Below are 7766 nucleotides of genomic sequence, written 5' to 3'. Positions count from 1 at the left end.
ATTGTGGGAGAAAGAAATAATAGAGAAGGAGCATGCATTTCAAAGAGAACAGATGCAATCTTTTGTGCAAGCGATGCAAGCAATAGGTTCTCAGGCCCCGCCATCAAATTATGGGATACCACAAAATTTTTTCATGCCTCAAAATTATGGAATGACAACAGAGTATAGGCTACCACAAAATGTCAAAATTGTTCCAGTATGTTTATAATAAAATTAGTCTTGTGTTAAGCGAAATTTACATAAGCCGCATCTGCAAATTTGAGGAATTTAATCGTAAGGATTGAGAAGTGGATTGGTTAATTCCGTTAGATCTGATAAAATTGATCATTTCTCTCCTCAATCCTTACAACTCAATTCGTTAAGTTTACGGATACGGCTTATATAAATTACGCTTTATAGCAATACATATATTATATATACCTAATATATACTTAATTATATAACATCTCGGTTTAACAGATGAAAGAAGCAAATATCATTGGGTCAAGCCAAATAAATATACCAACGGCGTCAACACCCACATGTACCATTACTGAGGAGAACGACAGTTCAAAGGCATGAAAATTTGTTAAAAACTTAAAAATCTTGGTCGTGGGCTCCCGTACTATAAATATTAAGTTTATTTTAAAGATTACATTTAGTTTACATAAAATAAGATAGTTATTAAAATATAAATATGTTAAAATGACTATAAAATAAAATGTTTTATAAATAAATAAATAGAAACATTTATTAATATTTGCATTTATTATTCATACATATACATTATACATACGTTTATTAATCAATTTGAATATGGTCCAAAAGGGATGCTGGAGTAATTCTGCACTTTTGCACCTTTTGCACTTAAAACTGTCTGTTTCGTGGAAACATTTGTGTAATATACAAATTAAATGGCTCACGTGTACAGATCGAAAGCAGCTTGCTATTCCGGCTAAATTATTTTAACAGCATTTTTCGAAGAGGAAAGTTTGCAGCTAAGTAATCTTTTAGACATTCTCGTATAATAGTAGAACGTACATTGTCTCGTTCACGACTTATTTGTTGTCTTGGTTGTACAAATACTTCATCTGACTCATTAACCCGTTGCAACCACTCTTCAGGAAATCTGTCTTTATTGTCTTCACAAAAGTTATGCAGCACACAACATGCAACTATAATTTGAGGTACAAATTTATAGTTACAATCTATTTTTTTTGTAATATTCTCCATCTGGCTTTCACTCTTCCAAATGCCATTTCCACTGAAACCCTTGCGGAATTGAGATAGACATTAAATGATTCTTCTTCAGGTGAAACTGTACCAGAATAACCCTTCATTAACCATGGAAGAAATGGATAGGCTGGATCTCCGACTATCATGAAAGGTATTGCTTGTCCGTTTACGTGTTTTTCCAGCTAAAATAAAATTAATGTGTTTCTTTTATATAAAAATGATTTTTTTCTAATTTAAAAACTATTATAGCCTCGACACTTTTGTATTAGGATTTTCGTCTGTATAAAATTGATGATAAATATAATGACAAAAAGAGTTCGCAGTTTTTTAATTGCATTATATATATTAATAAGAAAGAAAAACCTGCGGTATTATTTCTTGTGAGCGTTTATATAATGTACTATCTTTGAAAACCACGGCATCATGAACACTACCAGGGTGCTTGGCGAAAATATTACGAAATCTGTAAATAATATTGCAAATAATACAGTCATTTCTATATATTTTCACATAACAGATGTGATCTTAATATACATATATATATATATATTTGTATCATATCTTTCAATTACCTTCCATTATAATCGACTATTGCTTGAACATTGTAAGATGTCCATCCTTTTCTATTGACAAAGTCCCTGTATCCTTCTTCTGGAACTGTAATAGGTACATGTGTTCCATCGATGCAACCAATTATTTGAGGGATATGAGACATGTTTTCAAATTGCATTGCAATATATTTAGCTTCATCTTGATTTGGCATATTAATATAAGTAGGAGCCATAACATTATTTATTGTTTTCACAACTTTGTAGAGATATTTCTTCACTGTTGATTTATGTACTCCGAATACATTCCCAACTACTCTGTATTCAGAACAACTAGCAAGTTTATATAAGGTTATAGCAACTTGTTTTTTTACAGATACAGGCTCCCTAGCTTTTAAAAATTGCATTTTGGGCTTTAATTCATCTTCGAGTAAATGACACAATTTCAAGAAACTCGTTTTTGACATTCGAAAACTTTCAAGCCATTCCAAATCAGTATAATGATTTAACACAATTGATTCCCAAAATTCGTAACTTCTTTTTTTCATCCATATTCTTCTGTATTGTATGGCTGTTGTAATAAGTTGAGGAGGTATTGGATTATTAATTACTTTCCACGTAAAAATTAAATTCAACTTTAGCTCAAAACATAACGTTACTAGACGTTGTAATAAGGCTCGCCGTTTTGCTCTTATCATATTCATCATACGTCTTCTTCGAATATATTGTAAATTTTGAAACATATATAACATGCACTTTAACAGACTATTATTTTTATTTTTATTTTGACGTAACGTGAAAGATGTCATTTTGGGACAGGTTATGAAAGTATGAAACGAACAAAATGAGTTTTATGCGTTTACATCGTCATTTGTATCATTTGATACGCGTATCAGTTTAGTATGATACTCCTAATTGATATGCTCGTACCAAGTTGATCCGGCAGCGTTTACATCGTGCGTACTTAATTATTTGGTACGAATATAGTACTTGATACGCGTATCAAATACACGATGTAAACTAGGCCATTTATATCATCGTCGTTAATGGTACGTCTTTTTGACGTAACAGTAATGACATACAATTTTAGTATTTAAAGTGACGTCAAAATTACGTACCATTTAAGTCACATGACGTTATCGTCATCAAAATCACGTATTTTTCACGTCATTTCGACGTTGTCTTGTTAGCTGAGATCTTTAGAGACCAAAGTAGACAATGCATTTTGGATCGTACAAATTTCAAACAAAAATTTTCTGACTATTCATTTACTCTTTTATTCAATTTAAATGTTATCCTGATGATTTAGGTGTTTTATAGGCAATTAAGTAGAATCAAAAAGGTAAGGAAACTATATTGGCAGGCTAATAAAAGATATACGTATACAAAAAGAAGGAAGAATGTAACTTCAGTTTCCGGTAGCGAGAGTGATAGATGTGAGTGTACGAAAGCGAGAATTGAGTGTGAGTGTGAAGTAGATAGAGAGGAGAAAGAAGGAAGGGGCTAAGGGAGGGAGTGCAGTAGAGTAGAGTGAAGCAGAGGAAGTGGAGGGGGGGAGAAGGGAGAGAGAGAATAGAGGAAAGTAAGTGGGACGGCGACAGAAGGTTAGGCGGCGAGTTGACGTGGACATAGAACAGAGAGACAGAGAGAGTGGTAGGCGGGTTAGTCGAGAGGGTCGGAGCATGGAGCATGGAGCAGAGTAGGGTTGTGTTCCGATATTTACTTCCAGTAGCAAATCTATAATTTACGTCACGTATACTATACATTTTCAGAACTGACAGTGAATATCGGAACACAGGGTAGATAGGTAGAGGAGAAAGCGTGTAAAAAAAAGGAAAGAGACAAAAAAGTAGATAAGAAGATTAGAGAAATGAAGCGGAGAGAGATGGAGGAAGAAAAGAGAATAGAAGAGGGGGCGGGGGGGGGGAAGAGAAGAGAAGGGCGGGGAGATCGATAAACGCGGAGAGGCTAATAAGAACAAATAGTCTGTCAATAGCAGACCTATTCGAGAGAGTTGAGAAAAGGAAAGAGAGGCAGGAGGAGGAGAAGGAGGTAGAGTAGGAATATTTAGGAAGAGCACAAAAGTAGTGTTGGGTTATTCTTAGAGAAGGTGTAATTCAGATCGAACGGAATACAAAGACGTTCGTTGTGCGAGCGTAAGATGAACGGTACATACATTAGAGACGTAACTTAAACTATGAAACTAAACAAAGAACAGATCTCGACATCTTACGGACGAAACTTAAAGTAATACAGCGTAACTAATATGGCGGCTTAAAGACCACGGAACATATAACTCAAAAAGAATACAATAGAGGTGATTGCACACTCCCAACACCCCCTCTTGCAATCAACTTACTTCAAGTTAACTAATTTACGACAGTTAATAAGTTTGGCACTAGGGAGGGATTTAGTAAACATGTCGGCAGGATTCTCCAGTCCAGAAATATGCTTCAACACAACAGTTCCATCCTTGACTGCTTCTTTGAGGAAGTGGAATCTGACGTTTACATGTTTAGTACGCTTCTTGTGGTCCTCAGAGTTGGAGAGTTTTACTGCCGCCTGATTATCGCACCAGATTACAGTGGGTCCTTCCAGTATGGACAACTCCCTGAGCAGATCTCGTAGCCAAATTGACAGCTTCGTAGTCTCGAAAGCAGCCTGATACTCGGCCACAGTGGTTGAGTCGGCCACAATGTTGCTCCTACGTGACTCCCAAGCAACCGCTCCACTATTGAACATAAAAACATTACCATAAGTACTTTTTGCAGTTTCATGACAGCCGGAATAATCGGAGTCGCAGAATCCCTCCAGTATCGGCTGGCCACCTCCAATCGTCAGACGGAAGTTTATTGTTCCCTTGATGTAGCGCATAATTCGCTTTACAGCTACCACATCATCTTGGTTTGGATCTTGAACTTTCCTTGCAGCTTTTCCAACTTGAAATGCAATGTCGGGTCTAGTCATCGTAGCGGCGTAGAGTAATGACCCAATGGCTTGACGATAGGGAAACTTGAGCGAGTTCGTTGCCTTAATTCGTTACTTCATCGATCTTCTCGGATGATTTTACTTCTCCAGGAGTTGATAAAGGATTGCAGTTGCTCATATTGAAGCGTTCCAGTACCCTTCTCAAGTATCCAACTTGACTCAAGCTGATTGTTTTGTTAACTCGGTCCCGTTCTAGCTCAAGACCAACAAAACAATTTGGTACGAACACTTTAATTTCGAATTCCTTCAGGTATTCAACTATTTCATCAACAACCTCGTTGCGACTGCCAGCAATCAACAGATCATCTACGTAGAGAGCAATTAGTATTCGCCCCCTCTTGTCATTATGGGAGTAGTAGATACATGGGTCTGCCAGCGATCGTTTTAGTCCGAACTTCTTTAAGAAACAATCAAACTTGGTGTTCCAACATCGTGGTGACTGTTTCAATCCGTATAGAGACTTCTTAAGTTTCCAAATTTTCGTGTCTTCCAATTCGATGCCTTCAGGTGGTCGAACATAAATATCTTCCTCCAAGTTCCCGTAAAGAAATGCCGTTTTAACGTCACATTGAACCATAGCCATATCTTCGTGTGCAACAATTCCCAGTAGTATACGAATTGACTCACTTCGCACAACCGGAGCATATGTTTCGCCGTAGTCCTGTCCCGATTTCTGTGCATAGCCTTTCGCAACAATTCGAGCCTTCAGCCGATCAATGGACTCGTCAGGATTCCTCTTGATTCTTAAAACCCAACCTGTAGGTAGCGGTTTCTTCCCTATCGGCAACTCCGTCACGTCAAAGACCTTGTTCTTAACAAGAGAGTCTAGCTCGTCTTGCATTGCAGATAGCCATGCATCACCTTGATCGCTATCAAGTGCATCCTCAAAAGTTTGTGGCTCATCCATCACCATAAGGGCAATTCCGTCATCTTATAGATCGTTATCGGCTTCCTGATCAGATTCCTCAACGGTTTCAGGTACGGTCCGACTTCGAAGTGACATTGTCAATGGTACCGTTGGATATTTCTTATTCTTTGAGCCCTTCTGACGACCTGGCTTCCTTACCACTGGCGCTTCCTGTTGGCTTGTAGACGATTCTTCATCGTGGACGATTGACCTGTTCTCTTCAATATCTTCGTCGTAGATATTTACTTCATCTTCAGAGTGGATCACGCAGTCTTTCCTCTCGTTCTCCTCGTTGAACCTTACGTCACGGACTACTTCGACTCTTCGTCGTTGTTGATCGTAAATCCGATACATCTTGTCACTTTGTCCATACCCGATCAGGATTCCTTTCCAGGCCTTTGCATCAAACTTGCTTCTCTTTTGTCTCGGTACATGCACGTACGCTTGACATGCAAAGGACTTCAAATATTCAATGGAAGGTGACTTTTGATGCCATAGTTCAAAACATGTTACTGACTCATCAGCTCTAGGTAATCTATTTGACAAGTAAGCGCTTGTATATACGCATTCGGCCCACAGAGACTTCGGTAACTTTGCGTCCAAAATCATGGCCCTTGCCTTTTCAGTCAATGTACGAATCGATCTTTCCGCAAGACCATTTGACTGAGGGGTGTACTCAACGCTCTTTTCATGATTTATTCCCTTAGCAAGCAGAAATTTCTTGAATTCATCCCCGGTGAATTCAGTTCCTTGATCAGTTCTTAGAACTTCGACTCGATTACCCGTTTTGGCCTCGACTTCCTGAACGATTTTCTTGAAAGCATTGAGCACTTCGTTTTTCGTCTTAGTGAATGCAACCTTGATGAAACCGGTACTCTCGTCAACAAAAGATACAAAATATTGACAACCAGACATTGATGGCGTCGAGATTTTTCCACTCGTATCCGCATGGATTCGTGTTCCGGGTTTGCATTCTTCCTTCAGAGTACTCTTATAAGGTCCTTTCGTCATTTTTCCGTAGATACAAGCTTCGCAGAAAAATCTTTCGCTGCCTGTAGCTGTGATCCCCTTTGACTTTAGTACAGCCTTGACCTGTTTCAGACACGCATGACCCAGCCGCTGATGCCAGATCTTCCAAGTAGCTTGTCCATCTTGAACCGATTGAGCTTCACCATCAATCCTTGGTTTTATCATCAATTTGTATGTCGTAGGACTCTTCTTGACACCGACGATCCGCACGCCACCATCTGGTCCTCGAATGACCATACCGTTTTTCGTAAATACAGCTTCATGTCCATGCTCTGCAGCAGCACCTATGTTAAATAAGTTGGCTGATCCGAAATCAGGGCAATAACGAACTTCCTTCATAATTTTTGGCTGCCACTTATTTCCGTCATACGCCCATATGTCTATGGTTCCCTTAGCTGTTGCATTTAAATACTTGTCGTCGCCAATTCTGATCCGTTCAGGTGGATCTAATTTCTTCAGTTCTGAGAACCAGTCCTTCCTTCTGGTAATATGACGATAAGCTCCTGAATCAGCCGTCCAGCCCTCGCCATCATTGTCATTTAGAGCGGTAGTAAAGGCTTCCTTAACCTCCTTGTCGGCCAAAGATTCCTTGTGGTTGCCTTTACCTTTCGGACCCTTGACGGATTTATCTGACGGACAATCTCTAGCAAAATGTCCAATGCCATCACAGTTGTGGCATTTCCATACCTTTTTGCTATATCCTTTTGACTGACCTTGTTTACCCTTAAACTTGGTTTTCCGTTGCTTCTCCTTGGACATCAGCGCATCCCCAGGATCGCTTTTGACAATCTGCTCCTTGCCAGATACATTTTCGACATCCATGAGTTTTCCTTGCAACTCAGCAATTGTTAGATTCGGATTAGGCGAAATCCGCCATACTTCTCGGAAACTGTTAAACTTTTCAGGTAGACCACGAATGATTTTCGCTATCATGGTCTCTCTGCTAACCGTTTCTCCAACGCTTACCATTCGTTGCTCAACTTCGATCAGTCCCGCAATGTACGTCGAAACGTTCATACCTTCTAACCATCGGTACCCGTGAAAATCTTCATTGACTAACAGCTTTGTTGACGCCGACA

General features: G+C 39.0%; 1 pseudogene; it reads right to left on the bottom strand.

Annotated features, from left to right (window-relative positions):
• Nucleotides 1-939: 939 nt before the first annotated feature.
• LOC105556320 lies at nucleotides 940-4730 on the bottom strand (annotated as a pseudogene).
• Nucleotides 4731-7766: the final 3036 nt, after the last annotated feature.

Source organism: Vollenhovia emeryi, unplaced genomic scaffold, assembly GCF_000949405.1.
Source record: "Vollenhovia emeryi isolate VEMERY1.0 unplaced genomic scaffold, V.emery_V1.0 DF940108.1, whole genome shotgun sequence".
Taxonomy (NCBI): Eukaryota; Metazoa; Arthropoda; class Insecta; order Hymenoptera; family Formicidae; genus Vollenhovia; species Vollenhovia emeryi.
Note: the sequence above shows the minus strand (reverse complement) of the source record. Positions and strands in the feature narration are given on the sequence as shown.